The sequence below is a fragment of the Lathyrus oleraceus genome, chromosome 7 (assembly GCF_024323335.1).
Source record: "Lathyrus oleraceus cultivar Zhongwan6 chromosome 7, CAAS_Psat_ZW6_1.0, whole genome shotgun sequence".
Classification (NCBI taxonomy): Eukaryota; Viridiplantae; Streptophyta; class Magnoliopsida; order Fabales; family Fabaceae; genus Lathyrus; species Lathyrus oleraceus.
This window is the reverse complement of record NC_066585.1, coordinates 461,723,073-461,738,908: the sequence shown is the minus strand read 5'-3', so window position 1 is coordinate 461,738,908 and position 15,836 is coordinate 461,723,073. Positions and strand designations below refer to the sequence as shown.

At 39.3% G+C, this 15,836-nt stretch overlaps 1 non-coding gene across 1 annotated transcript; it reads right to left on the bottom strand.

The window, feature by feature from the left end:
- Positions 1-384: 384 nt before the first annotated feature.
- LOC127108719 (small nucleolar RNA R71) lies at positions 385-491 on the bottom strand. The gene has a single exon (XR_007796239.1). It is a non-coding gene; the product is annotated as a small nucleolar RNA R71 (small nucleolar RNA).
- Positions 492-15,836: the final 15,345 nt, after the last annotated feature.

Sequence of the window (15,836 nt, the reverse complement as noted above, 5' to 3'; positions counted from 1 at the left end):
CCTGAGATGGTAGAACCAGCTCGTGCTCTTCGAGATTACGCCGCTCCATCGCAAGATGAGCCACATTCGAGTATTGCTCCACCCGCAATCGAAGCAAACAACTTAGAACTTAAACCTTCACTGTTACAGGTAGTGCAACAGAATCAATTCTCTGGAAATCCTACCGAGGATCCAAACCTTCATTTATCCGTATTTGTTCAATACGCTGATACTGTTAAAGCTAATGGTGTCACTTCAGAGGCAATTCGACTTCGTCTCTTTCCTTTCTCGTTAAGAGATAAAGCTAGAAGATGGCTCCAGTCTCTTCCTTCCAACTCAGTCACCACATGGAATGAGTTGAAGAAAGTCTTTCTTGCCCGATATTTTCCTCCAAGCAAAACAGCTATGTTAAGAGCCCAGATAAATGGATTTAAACAGAAAGATAACGAGTCTCTTTTCGAAGCCTGGGAAAGATACAAAGACATGATGAGACTTTGTCCACAACATTGTTTAGAGGACTGGTTAGTAATTCATACCTTCTATAATGGTCTCTTATACAACACAAGGTTAACAATAGACGCCGCCGCAGGTGGTGCGCTTATGGATAAACCTTACGCTGACGCTTATCAACTTATCGAAAGCATGGCCCAAAAGCATTATCAATGGGGAAGCGACAGAACAATGGTAGAAAAACCTCAAACGAAAAGTGGCATGTACGAGATAAGTAGCCTTGATCATGTTAATGCAAAAGTGGATGCTCTTGCCCAGAAAATTGAAAGTTTAAATGTATCACCTCCAGCCACCGTGGTTGCCGTGACTCAAAATTGCAAAGTCTGTGGAATCCAAGGTCACACTCCTACAGATTGTCAACTCCTAACAGGAATCCAAGCAGAACAGGTGAACTATGCTCAAGGAAATCCTTACTCGCATACCTATAACTCAAACTGGAAGAACCATCCTAATTTTTCATATAAGAGTAACAATGCTTTATACGCACCAGGACAAGCTCCCAGTCAAGCCCCAACTATACCTCCTGGATATTAAAAGCCGACCCCATCTACACCTAACAATAACGTTCCTAGGAAATCCAACTTGGAAATCAAGATGGAGAACTTCATAGCTTCTCAACAGCAAACCAATAAAGATTTCTTAAACCAGAATGTACACACTAACGAACAGATTAAGCAACTAGCAAGTAAAGTAGATTCCCTGGTTACCCATAACAAAATGCTGGAAACACAAATCTCACAAGTAGCTCAACAACAAGCGCCTACTTCTGCCCCAACTGGTACATTTCCTGGACAGCCCCAACCTAACCCGAAAAGCCATGCTCATGCAATTATATTGAGAAGTGGAACAGAGGTAGAAGGACCATCTGATCCAAGAGTTGAGAACCAAAACTCTAAAAAGGCAACTGAGGAAGAAGATAAACCTAAGGAAAAGGAAGAGAGTAATAAGGAAACTGTGGAAAAGAAAGAACCTTATGTACCTCCACCGCCTTACAAACCACCTATCCCTTATCCTCAGAGGCTAATTAAAACCAAAGACGCGGGCCAATTTAAAAAATTTGTTGACCTACTAAAACAATTAAACGTCACCATTCCTTTCACAGAAGCTATTACACAGATGCCTTCGTATGCTAAGTTCTTAAAAGAAATTCTTTCTAATAAAAGGAAACTTGAAGATAGCGAAACCGTTACACTCACCGCTGAATGTAGCGCTATAATCCAGAATATGCCTCCTAAACTTAAAGATCCTGGTAGTTTCTCTATACCCTGTCACATAGGAAAATTTGTCATAGACAAAACTTTATGCGATTTAGGAGCCGGTATCAGTGTTATGCCCTTGTCCATATGCAAGAGACTTGAAATGGGAGAATTAAGACCAACTAAAATGTCTGTGCAATTAGCAGATCGTTCCGTTAGATATCCCGTAGGAATTCTTGAAAACGTTCCCGTGCGCATAGGTCAATTCTACATTCCAACCGATTTTATAATTATGGACATAAGAGAAGATGAAGTTACCCCCATTATATTGGGAAGACCATTCTTAGCAACCGCCGGTGCTATCATAGACGTAAAACGAGGACGACTCACTTTCGAAGTAGGAGAAGAGAAAATTGAATTCATTATTTCCAATTTTTTGAAAGCACCTGCAATAGAAGACACATCTTACTTCATGGATATCATCGATGAATGCATAAAAGAAATAGAATTAGAAAATGACGAATTGACTGACTGTCGTTTAGAAGACAAACTGAACCAATGCTTAGCAGTAACATTGGATCCTACGCAATGCCTTAAGAAACCTACCCTCGACCTGAAAACACTTCCCAAAAATTTGAGATATGAATTCCTAGACTCAGAACTTGAACGACCCGTGATAGTCAATGCAGACCTAGGAAAACTCGAAACCGAAAAACTCCTACATATCTTAAGAAAATATCTGACCGCACTAGGATACAACATCACCGATCTTAAAGGGATAAGTCCTTCTATTTGTATGCACCGCATCATGCTAGAAGAAGACTGTAAAACTTCTAGGGAACATCAGAGGAGATTAAACCCGATCCTGAGTGAGGTAGTGAAGAAGGAAGTAACGAAGTTATTAGAGGCAGGTATCATATATCCTATATCCGATAGCAAATGGGTTAGTCCTGTACACGTAGTACCAAAGAAAGGAGGTATAACAGTTATCGAAAATGAAAAAGGAGAAACTATAACCAAACGAATCGAATCGGGATGGAGAATATGCATTGATTATAGAAAGCTAAACAAAGCAACCCGAAAAGATCATTTTCCTTTACCATTCATAGACCAGATGTTAGAACGATTAGCCAAACATTCTCATTTCTGCTATCTGGACGGTTACTCGGGCTTCTTTCAAATACCAATTCATCCTGATGACCAAGAAAAGACAACGTTCACATGTCCTTTTGGTACCTTCGCTTATCGACGAATGCCGTTTGGCTTGTGCAATGCTCCTGCAACCTTCCAAAGGTGCATGATGGCAATATTCGCCGATTTTCTCGAAAACATCATGGAAGTCTTTATGGATGATTTTTCCGTATGCGGACAAAGTTTTGAAGAATGCCTTGAAAACCTAGAAAGAGTTCTAGAACGATGTGTAAAAGTAAACCTAGTGCTTAATTGGGAAAAATGTCACTTTATGGTACAAGAAGGAATTGTTTTAGGACACATCATATCAAATAGAGGAATTGAAGTAAACAAAGCCAAAATAGAAGTAATCGAAAACCTTCAACCTCCGAAAACTGTGAGAGAAGTACGAAGCTTCTTAGGACATGCCGGTTTTTATCGACGATTTATTAAAGATTTCTCTAAAATAACTAAACCTTTAACTGGATTATTAATGAAAGATGCTGAATTCATCTTCGACAATAAATATTTAGAAGCATTTCAAACACTTAAACAAGCATTGATCTCCGCGCCCATAATGCAGACTCCGGATTGGAATGAACCATTCGAAATAATGTGTGACGCAAGTGACTACGCCGTAGGCGCTGTTTTAGGACAACGAAAGGATAAAAAACTTCACGTCATATATTATGCAAGTAGAACTCTAGATGAAGCACAGATGAATTACGCCACGACCGAGAAAGAACTTCTAGCAGTAGTATTTGCACTAGATAAATTTCGTTCTTACTTGGTCGGAGCTAAAATAATCGTTTACACTGACCACGCTGCCATTAAGTACCTCCTAACAAAAAAGGACGCTAAACCTAAACTCCTAAGGTGGATCTTGTTGTTACAGGAATTTGATTTGGAAATCAAAGATAAAAAAGGAACTGAAAACGTAGTAGCAGATCACCTTTCTAGACCTGAAAATCTGGAACCGAAAAGAACATCGATCAATGATGACTTCTCGTACGATAAACTTATAGCTAATTTGGAAGAAAATAGAGCTGATGAACAGGTAGAGACCACCTTGGCTGTATGCGTTACACCATGGTACACCGACTTTGTCAATTATTTAGCCGCCGGAATGGTTCCACTTGATTTATCCTACCAACAAAAGAAACGATTCTTCCATGACATAAAACATTATTATTGGGACGACCCTTTACTTTTCAAAAGAGGCCCCGATGGTATTTTCCGTCGGTGTATACCTGAAGAAGAGATAGAAAGTATAATCCAACATTGTCATTCCGCTCCTTATGGTGGACACGCAAGTACATCCAAGACCTGCTCTAAAATCCTACAAGCCGGTCTTTATTGGCCAAACATATGGAAGGATGTGCATGCTGCTGTCAAGAAATGTGATAGATGTCAACGCACAGGAAACATATCTAGACGTGACGAGATGCCACAAAAGGGCATTTTGGAAGTAGAGATTTTCGACGTGTGGGGAATAGATTTCATGGGACCTTTTCCACCTTCTTTTGGTAACAAATACATACTCGTAGCAGTTGACTACGTATCAAAATGGATTGAAGCTATAGCTTCTCCAACAAACGACACACGAGTAGTAGCTAGACTCTTTAAGAATATAATCTTTCCAAGATTTGGTGTCCCAAGAATAGTAGTTAGTGATGGTGGATCGCATTTCATATCTAAGATACTCGAAAAACTATTGTTTAAGTATGGTGTAAAACATCGAGTAGCGACACCTTACCATCCTCAAACCAGTGGACAAGTGGAAGTGTCTAACAGATAAATTAAACATATATTGAAAAAAACAGTCGCCACGTCAAGAAAAGACTGGTCATCAAAATTACCTGAAGCTTTATGGGCTTATCGAACTGCTTACAAAACTCCCATAGGAACAACCCCATTTAGGCTTATTTACGGAAAATCTTGCCACCTCCCGGTAGAATTAGAACATAAGGCCTATTGGGCCATTAAAAATTTAAATTTAAACTATAAGGCCGCCGGTGAAAAGCGAATCCTTGATATAAACGAATTAGAAGAACTTAGACAAGACGCATACGAAAATGCCAGAATCTACAAGGAAAGAACAAAAAAATGGCATGATAAGCGCATATCAAGGAAAACTTTCAAACAAGGCGATGTAGTCCTTTTGTTTAACTCTAGACTTAAGTTATTCCTAGGAAAACTACGCTCTAGATGGTCAGGCCCTTTCCAAGTCACTAATGTTTTCCCTAGTGGAGCAGTGGAAATTAAGGGAAAATCTATGGAAACATTTATTGTAAACGGGCAGCGTCTGAAACATTATCACTATGATGAAAACAATGAAGACTCGCAAGTCCTGAAATTAGACGTATTGTCTCCTAAATCTATAGATTAACATCTACTAGTTTTATGTCGAGCTTGCGACATTAAACAAAGCGCTTCGTGGGAGACAACCCACAAATTTTTACTATCTTTTCTTTGATTATTCTTTTGATTTTATTTAGTATTCATTCTTCATTTATTTTATTTTATAAAACTTTTCTTCTTTTCTCCTTTCGGCATCTGGCCAATCCCTGACTAAATTCTTGTTTTTTTATTTTCTTTAGTTAACACTAACTTGATGGGATAAATTGATCGTATGGGTATCAAATTCAGAGGGAGAGCTCAGAGACAAAAATTTGAAGAACTTTCTGAGAGAGAGATGCACCCAACCTTCTATGCTGATGAAGATGCAATGATCGTACTTGGGCTAAGAGATAGTGTCCTGTATCTGCTGAATAAAATAGGGTGGGAAACCACTCCTATTCGCAGACAATTTGTTACTTACCGAAGGCTAACTCTAGAATTCCTTAGCTCCCTGATCTATTTACCAAACCATGGAAAAGGAATAAACTGAGGTTTCGTTCAATTCAGGATGTTTAATATGGAGTATCAGTTTAACATTCAAGAGTTTACTAACCTTTTAGGGTTCCCTACCTCTTTTGATACATTCACCATGAGCCAAGAAGACCTTTTTGAATATAGAGAGCTTGAACATTTTTGGGGAAGTTTGACGGGTAATGACGACCCTGAGGAACATGAGTTTCTCTCTGGAAACATACATAACCCGGCTTTTCGCTATTTCCACAAAATCCTAGCACACACTCTTTTTGGAAAGAGATCAAACATTACCACAGTATCATGTGATGAACTTTTCATAATATTTTGTGCTTCCCAGAACCGTCCAGTGAATGGTGCCACCTATATGTTGGCGAGTTTCGACCGCCTTATTCAAGTTGACCGTGCACCGATTCAAATAGGAGGATTGATAACCATGATTGCCAATGCTATTGGATTGCGCCAACCCATGCTTGACTCAAACCCTTTTTGTGGCATCGAGTCTATGAACATATATTTCCTTTTCAACACTTTGTTTATCAGAAATCTGGGACCTAAAGAGTTTGAATTTTAATAATTAATAACCAAGTTGTTTACCTATTCACAATGCCTAGTCCGATGACTAGTGTTCATGACCGAAACAATTGGCTTTACAACCTGGATGGAATACCTTCTCCTGTTAGATCTGTTGAATCCATCCAAGACTATGAGATTTGTGACGACCAGATTACTTATGCCGAGTCTGATCCACAGACACCAACTGGTTACCACGATGCAGCCTCTCCACCTCATCCTATTCCGTCCGCAGAATCAGCAATACCTGATCTTAGACATCATCTGCCCGGAAATGATTATAATACCGCTATTCAAGCTTTGATGTCAGAACAAGCTGCCATGCGAGAGGAGTTAAATATGACGGGACATGAAATTCTGCAATACATGAGCACTATGACAAATCATTTTCTCGAGAAAAGATTTTTAATCAATAGTGTCTAATGAAAGGGCTTATTTTAAAACTAAGAAACCAATGAAGATTTGATTCCCTAATTACGACGAACTACATACCGATATCCGCGTTATTCGATATTTAATCTAGATCCAATTTTAGTTTTACTTTTCCCCCTAATCATCAAAGTATCATCCGCCTTAGCTTTACGAAGTAACCTTAGAAAACGGTATATCGATTCATAAGTCCCTGTGGGATCGATATCTTTTATTACTACGCGATTAGACTGTGAACTTGCAGTTAATACCCCAATAGACAAAAGAAACGATTCTTCCATGACATAAAACATTATTATTGGGACGACCCTTTACTTTTCAAAAGAGGCCCCGATGGTATTTTCCGTCGGTGTATACCTGAAGAAGAGATAGAAAGTATAATCCAACATTGTCATTCCGCTCCTTATGGTGGACACGCAAGTACATCCAAGACCTGCTCTAAAATCCTACAAGCCGGTCTTTATTGGCCAAACATATGGAAGGATGTGCATGCTGCTGTCAAGAAATGTGATAGATGTCAACGCACAGGAAACATATCTAGACGTGACGAGATGCCACAAAAGGGCATTTTGGAAGTAGAGATTTTCGACGTGTGGGGAATAGATTTCATGGGACCTTTTCCACCTTCTTTTGGTAACAAATACATACTCGTAGCAGTTGACTACGTATCAAAATGGATTGAAGCTATAGCTTCTCCAACAAACGACACACGAGTAGTAGCTAGACTCTTTAAGAATATAATCTTTCCAAGATTTGGTGTCCCAAGAATAGTAGTTAGTGATGGTGGATCGCATTTCATATCTAAGATACTCGAAAAACTATTGTTTAAGTATGGTGTAAAACATCGAGTAGCGACACCTTACCATCCTCAAACCAGTGGACAAGTGGAAGTGTCTAACAGATAAATTAAACATATATTGAAAAAAACAGTCGCCACGTCAAGAAAAGACTGGTCATCAAAATTACCTGAAGCTTTATGGGCTTATCGAACTGCTTACAAAACTCCCATAGGAACAACCCCATTTAGGCTTATTTACGGAAAATCTTGCCACCTCCCGGTAGAATTAGAACATAAGGCCTATTGGGCCATTAAAAATTTAAATTTAAACTATAAGGCCGCCGGTGAAAAGCGAATCCTTGATATAAACGAATTAGAAGAACTTAGACAAGACGCATACGAAAATGCCAGAATCTACAAGGAAAGAACAAAAAAATGGCATGATAAGCGCATATCAAGGAAAACTTTCAAACAAGGCGATGTAGTCCTTTTGTTTAACTCTAGACTTAAGTTATTCCTAGGAAAACTACGCTCTAGATGGTCAGGCCCTTTCCAAGTCACTAATGTTTTCCCTAGTGGAGCAGTGGAAATTAAGGGAAAATCTATGGAAACATTTATTGTAAACGGGCAGCGTCTGAAACATTATCACTATGATGAAAACAATGAAGACTCGCAAGTCCTGAAATTAGACGTATTGTCTCCTAAATCTATAGATTAACATCTACTAGTTTTATGTCGAGCTTGCGACATTAAACAAAGCGCTTCGTGGGAGACAACCCACAAATTTTTACTATCTTTTCTTTGATTATTCTTTTGATTTTATTTAGTATTCATTCTTCATTTATTTTATTTTATAAAACTTTTCTTCTTTTCTCCTTTCGGCATCTGGCCAATCCCTGACTAAATTCTTGTTTTTTTATTTTCTTTAGTTAACACTAACTTGATGGGATAAATTGATCGTATGGGTATCAAATTCAGAGGGAGAGCTCAGAGACAAAAATTTGAAGAACTTTCTGAGAGAGAGATGCACCCAACCTTCTATGCTGATGAAGATGCAATGATCGTACTTGGGCTAAGAGATAGTGTCCTGTATCTGCTGAATAAAATAGGGTGGGAAACCACTCCTATTCGCAGACAATTTGTTACTTACCGAAGGCTAACTCTAGAATTCCTTAGCTCCCTGATCTATTTACCAAACCATGGAAAAGGAATAAACTGAGGTTTCGTTCAATTCAGGATGTTCAATATGGAGTATCAGTTTAACATTCAAGAGTTTACTAACCTTTTAGGGTTCCCTACCTCTTTTGATACATTCACCATGAGCCAAGAAGACCTTTTTGAATATAGAGAGCTTGAACATTTTTGGGGAAGTTTGACGGGTAATGACGACCCTGAGGAACATGAGTTTCTCTCTGGAAACATACATAACCCCGCTTTTCGCTATTTCCACAAAATCCTAGCACACACTCTTTTTGGAAAGAGATCAAACATTACCACAGTATCATGTGATGAACTTTTCATAATATTTTGTGCTTCCCAGAACCGTCCAGTGAATGGTGCCACCTATATGTTGGCGAGTTTCGACCGCCTTATTCAAGTTGACCGTGCACCGATTCAAATAGGAGGATTGATAACCATGATTGCCAATGCTATTGGATTGCGCCAACCCATGCTTGACTCAAACCCTTTTTGTGGCATCGAGTCTATGAACATATATTTCCTTTTCAACACTTTGTTTATCAGAAATCTGGGACCTGAAGAGTTTGAATTTTAATAATTAATAACCAAGTTGTTTACCTATTCACAATGCCTAGTCCGATGACTAGTGTTCATGACCGAAACAATTGGCTTTACAACCTGGATGGAATACCTTCTCCTGTTAGATCTGTTGAATCCATCCAAGACTATGAGATTTGTGACGACCAGATTACTTATGCCGAGTCTGATCCACAGACACCAACTGGTTACCACGATGCAGCCTCTCCACCTCATCCTATTCCGTCCGCAGAATCAGCAATACCTGATCTTAGACATCATCTGCCCGGAAATGATTATAATACCGCTATTCAAGCTTTGATGTCAGAACAAGCTGCCATGCGAGAGGAGTTAAATATGACGGGACATGAAATTCTGCAATACATGAGCACTATGACAAATCATTTTCTCGAGTTGGACCGCCGTGTCAATTCCTTTGCTCCTCCGGCCAGAGATCCCGCAAGTGGCTAGAAGTTTTTAGTTAATTAGTTTTAGTTTTAGGGAATCTATAGTTTCATTTAACATTGTTTTAATCTTAGTATTTGTTTTTCCATGTTTTCTTTTACCTTCAAATGCTACATTATGTTTATTTTATGAAGCTATTGCATTATTGGTTCAATTTTATTTTATTTTGATTTATGCAATATCTACAATTACCAATAATGAAATTTACTATATGCTACTTACGTAGCCTATTAGAGGAAAATATATATACACTATGGTGTGTAGTAGAGTAGCATGCATGGCAGTTCAAAAATATAACAATAGCAAAATATAATAAACATAAACAAAACAAAATAAAAACAATAAAATAATAAAACACATATTATGAAGCACCCACGTAAGTGACCGTTGCAAGCTGACTGGTGTGACGAGCGTCACACAATCCATCACGGTCGTCACGCAAGTGCATGTGACGCCCGTAACACCTTCTGTCACGAGCGTGACAGCTCCAGAATAGGTGAACGTTGGTGACCGTTGGGGACACGACCGTTACCCCCCACCTTTTTATTTTCCCCATTCATTCACCTCTTTACTCCATCCCACTCACATTCCTCCACATTTATTTTTCTCTCACCCACTCCTCTTCCAACTTCCAAAAACTTTTCCTATAAATACCTACACTCCATTTCTCCCTAAACCACATCATTCCAACAAACCACTCTATACAGATACATTTGCATCCTCTTTCCTTCTTTCAACCCACCTATCAATATGGCGGAAAACCAACAATTCGGAAATATCATCTTCCGATCCGAAGATGATAACTATCAACGAGAGCAATTCGATCGGTTTCAACAACGAGGTGTCATCTCTACTAGGTATCCTGATTTAAATTGTTTACAAGAATTAGGATTACTTCAAGGTGTGCAATGGATGCTTCGGCTTATTGATTTAACCTTTCTTTGCACACACAATCAACCTACCTACCCATCACTCACCTTAGAATTTTTAAGTTCTTATTCATACACCACTCCAACCGGTGAAGACGAGTACTTAACCGGTACCGCAACTTTCCGCATGTTCAACACCGAGTACTCACTATCCCAGGATCAGTTGAGTGCCATGCTACAGTTCCCTGTAGGAGACCAAGTCCACCCAAGAATCCCTCCGAACTCACAGTGGCCCATAGATGCCTTCGACCTCTTTAGAAAAATATCCGGTGTGGAAACCGATAATTGGGATGCACTACTTGCTTCACACATACATAACCCAACCATCCGGTATTTTATCCGCATTCTGCAAAACACCATTTTCGGTCGACCCAACAACAGCAAAGTCAATGCCAAGGAATTATTCTTCCTCCACTGCGTCTTTGCAATGGATACAAAGGTAAACGCCGCTTCTTTCTTATTTCACCATATCCGTACCCTATGTGCTAGAGGCCGCCAACCTTTCGTGATTGGAGGATTAATAACCTCCATAGCACTTGGTTTGAATCTAGGGGACCGACTTCAAAATTTACAATCTCTCCCACCCCTATTTATGGATATAAGCTATTGTCGCTCCAGCCGCTTAATCAAAAATAGGGTAGGCGAAAGGTATTATCTTATGGTGAATAACCAAGAAGTCCCAAGCGTTGTTTTACCCAACATTGCCCTCACAGATGTCACCAACCCCGACCGATTCATCTACGACCTTAATGCTCCCGAAGCTACCGAGCCTACACAAGCAAACCCGACCCCGGACGAGTTTGAAGAAATGGAGCAAGGTGATCATGGTCTTGAACAACAGTCAGCCCCGCTTAACCCTTCCGATAATGCAACTGGTCCATCCTCCCGACGTCGTCGAAGAAGAAGGCCAGCAACTAATGATGACATCATGGATGCTATCGATGACATGCATGCGCAGAATAACGAAGTGATGCAACTGATGCGCCAGATGCAACATCAACAGGAAGCAAGGAATGCAATAACCGACCAGCGGTTCACTGATTTTCTCAACAGGTTTGATGACTTGGAAGTACGTCAACGCTCACCGGGCCCGAGAACAAGAGGACGCAGGCAAAATTGAGCATATTTATTTTATTTTCCGTTCTTTTCGCTTTTCTTTAAAACATTGGGGACAATGTTTCACTTAAGTATGGGGGGGAAAAACTTTGTTTCCGTTATGATTATTTCTTTTTCCAACATTCCTCTTTCAAGTATGTTATCTTCCCTTTCATTGTTATTTCCCTTATTTAAATATAATATATTTATTTTAAGTCGAGTCCCTACTGTGAAAATTTTGTATTATCTTTTCCCCTCAATTTTCTTGAGCCATAAAAAAAAATTTACACTTAACACACTCAATAAGTATAAAGGTTGCTTATTTTATCAAACTTGAGTAAAATTAAGACGAAAATTATTACCGCCCCAACACTCTAAAAACCTCAACATGTTAGATCGGGAAAAGTACCTATTATACCAATCCCTTGAACTTTTAGTTTTATAGTAACCCCGAGTAGTTTATACGAGAAGTCGGCACCATCTTAATAAGAAAACTACGTGGAGAGCCGATGAATATAAATGAATGATTCCCAAAATAACATAAAAAAATATATATAAGGAAAAGACATAAAGAAGTTAAAATCAATAGAACGACAGTTTGAGAGAGAGCTACAGGGTTAATACCAAAGTTTTTGTACGAGAGTAAAAGACATAAAGAAGTTAAAATCAATAGAACGATAGTTTGAGCTTTTAACTGGACAGTGTAAATTGGACATTAATTTTAAATCAGGGTGAAAGCAATTTTTAGAGTTAATTAAATCCTAATCATTTTCAAAAAGTATTTTTAAAGGTTAAATGTGAGGACGAGAGTTAAGCATTTAAGTTTAATCATATAATCTAAGTCAACAGAGCGAGAGTTTGAGACGAGGGTGTTTAGATGGTTAGCATTTTCTTAAAAAAAGAGTTTCTATAGATTCTATTGTTTTCAAAAAGTGATTTTAGTTTTAACTAAATAGTGAGAGTGTACGTTAAGGTAAAATCATAGTCTATTCAACAGAGCGAGAGTTTGAGAAAAGATTTTTAATCAATAGTGTCTAATGAAAGGGCTTATTTTAAAATTAAGAAACCAATGAAGATTTGATTCCCTAATTACGACGAACTACATACCGATATCCGCGTTATTCGATATTTAATCTAGATCCAATTTTAGTTTTACTTTTCCCCCTAATCTCAAAGTATCATCCGCCTTAGCTTTACGAAGTAACCTTAGAAAACGGTATATCGATTCATAAGTCCATGTGGGATCGATATCTTTTATTACTACGCGATTAGACTGTGCACTTGCAGTTAATACCCCAATAGACTCATAAAGTCACGATCAGTTATCCCTGTGTTTTCTAATCAACAATCAACACCAGTTCAACAACCACAACATCAACAACAACAACCGTAACAAAGAACAAACACCTACAACAACAATACTACCAACAATCATCATCAACAAAACTTTGAGAGGAAGAAGGTCTCTTTTGACCCGATTCCTATGTCATACGCAGAACTCTACCCATCTTTGGTTCTCAAGAACCTAATCCAACCGAGAAACCCGCCACAGATTCCATAACCACTTCCTTGGTGGTATAAGCCTGAGCTCCGTTGTGCTTTTCATCAAGGAGCACCCGGACATGATATAGAGAACTGCTGCCCACTCAAGTATGAGGTTCAAAAGCTGATGAAGAGTGGAATGGTGTCCTTCGAGGACCGTGCGCCGAATGTGAAAGCAAATCTATTACCCGCTCATGGGAACTATTTTGTGAATATGGTGGATGGTTGTCCTGGAGAGTTTAAGGTTTTTGGTGTGTGTTTTATCCAGAGATCCTTAGTGCAGATGCATAAGGATATTTATCTGGTGAGTGATTGTGAACATGACCATGACCGTTGTGTTATCTGTAGTGTTAATCCGAGGGGTTGCGAAGTTGTGAAAAAGGACATCCAGTGAATGATGGATGAAGGCATGATTCAAATTGTTCAATCCCGTCATGTAGATGACAATATAAATGTCATGGTGCCCATTTTCAAGCAGCCAGAGAGATTGGTAATCCAGTATGACAGCAGCAACAGTAACAATGTCAGCAATAGATCAGTATCGCCATTGGTAATACGGTTAGCGGGCCTAGTCCCATATTCATCTGATAAATTTGTTCTGTATCAGTATAATACTACAATGATAAAGGGTGGTCAATAGGTTCTGTTGCCTACGACTAGCTTTGTGGTGAGCATTGTTGATGTTACCAAGGTGACCCACAGTGGTCGAGTGTTTGGGCCGGTGTTCCCAGAGGATAACGAAGAGTCAGTTGTGAGTAAGAAGGTGGAAGTGCCTGTTGAAGATCCAGTTGGGGTTTCAAAGGGTAAGTCTAGTGAATCCAGCAATTTGAAAGCTAACGATGATGATGAGGTACTTCGGTTAATCAAGAGGAGTGAGTTCAATGTGGTGGAGCAGCTGCTCTAAACCCCCTCAAAAATTTCAGTATTGTCTCTGCTTATGAATTCTGAAGCGCACAGAGAAGCACTGCAGAGAGTTCTTGAGAAAGCATTTGTAGAACATGATATTATGGTGGATCAGTTCGATCATATTGTGGCTAACATCACTTCCTGCAATAATATTAGCTTATGTGATGAAGAACTCTCTGAGGAGGGAAGGAACCATAATCTAGCTTTGCATATTTCTGTGAATTGCAAAGAGGATGCTTTGTCAAATGTGCTTGTTGACACTAGGTCGTCGCTGAATGTGTTGCCGAAGTCAACTCTGTCAAAGCTGTCATATCAAGGAGCGCCTATGAGGTATAGCGGTGTAATCGTCAAGGCCTTTGACGGTTCGCACAAAACAGTTATTGGTGAAGTGGACCTTCCAGTTAAGATAGGTTTGAGTGATTTTCAAATAACTTTTCAAGTAATGGATATCCACCGGGCCTACAGTTGCTTGTTGGGAAGGCCATGGATTCATGAGGCAGGAGTTGTTACCTCCACATTGCACCAGAAACTCAAATTTGTGAAAAATGGCAAGCTTGTGATTGTTGCTGGAGAGAAGGCATTGTTGGTTAGCCATTTGTCATCTTTCTCTTACATTGAAGCTGAGGATGAGGTTGGAACTCTGTTCCAGGCCTTCTATTTCTACTGAAAAGAGAGTTGGGGCACCTATGTCCTCACTAAAAGATGCTAAGAAGATTGTGGAAGAAGGCAATGTTGATCAGTGGGGGCACATGGTAGAGGTCTCCGACAATAAAGGCAGAAATGGTTTGGGGTTCCAGAAAGGTTCGTCAACTGCAAGGTCTGAAGATATGCAACTTAGCTTCCGTAGCGGAGGGTTCATTCATGGCAATGAACAACACTTAGCTGCTGCGCTAAAGGATGACGAAGAGGAAGACTGCACCAATTTTGTGACGCATGGAAAGACTTGCAACAATTGGACTGCTGTTGATGTTCCTGTTATTTTGCACCGATCTAAGTAATTGTTTTTATATGTTTTCAAAATCCTCCTCCTATGCCTAAGGGAGAAGTGAACATTGTTTGGGAATTTTCAAATTGATCATTAATAAAATTAATTCTATTCATCCACATCTATGATGTTTTCTTTTTAATTTTTGTTTTATTCTGAAAATGGTAATCATAAAAAACATAAATAAACAATATAATTGTCCATCTGCATAATATTTTGTCACAAATTCACTTCTCTAAAATCGAAATATCAAATCATTATGCAGGTTGGTTCCTAACCCCATTGAATACAATGATCCTTCACCTTCTCCAAATTTTGAATTCCCTGTGTTTGAGGCCGAGGAGGAAAGTGATATAGAAGTGAGTGATGAACTATCTCGTCTTCTTGAGCAAGATGAAAAGACCATTCAGTCGTTCGAAGAGCAAATTGAGCTTCTCAACTTGGGTTCCAAGGATGATGTGAAGGAAGTCAAGATTGGGTCTCGTCTGTGTTCAGATGTCAAGAAGGGGTTGATTGATCTTCTTCGAGAGTATTCGGACGTGTTTGCTTGGTCCTATCAAGACATGCCTGGTTTGGATTCTGATCTTCTTCGAGAGTGTTCGGACGTGTTTGCTTGTCGTTGAAGCCAGAATGCCCGCCAGTCAAGTTGAAGT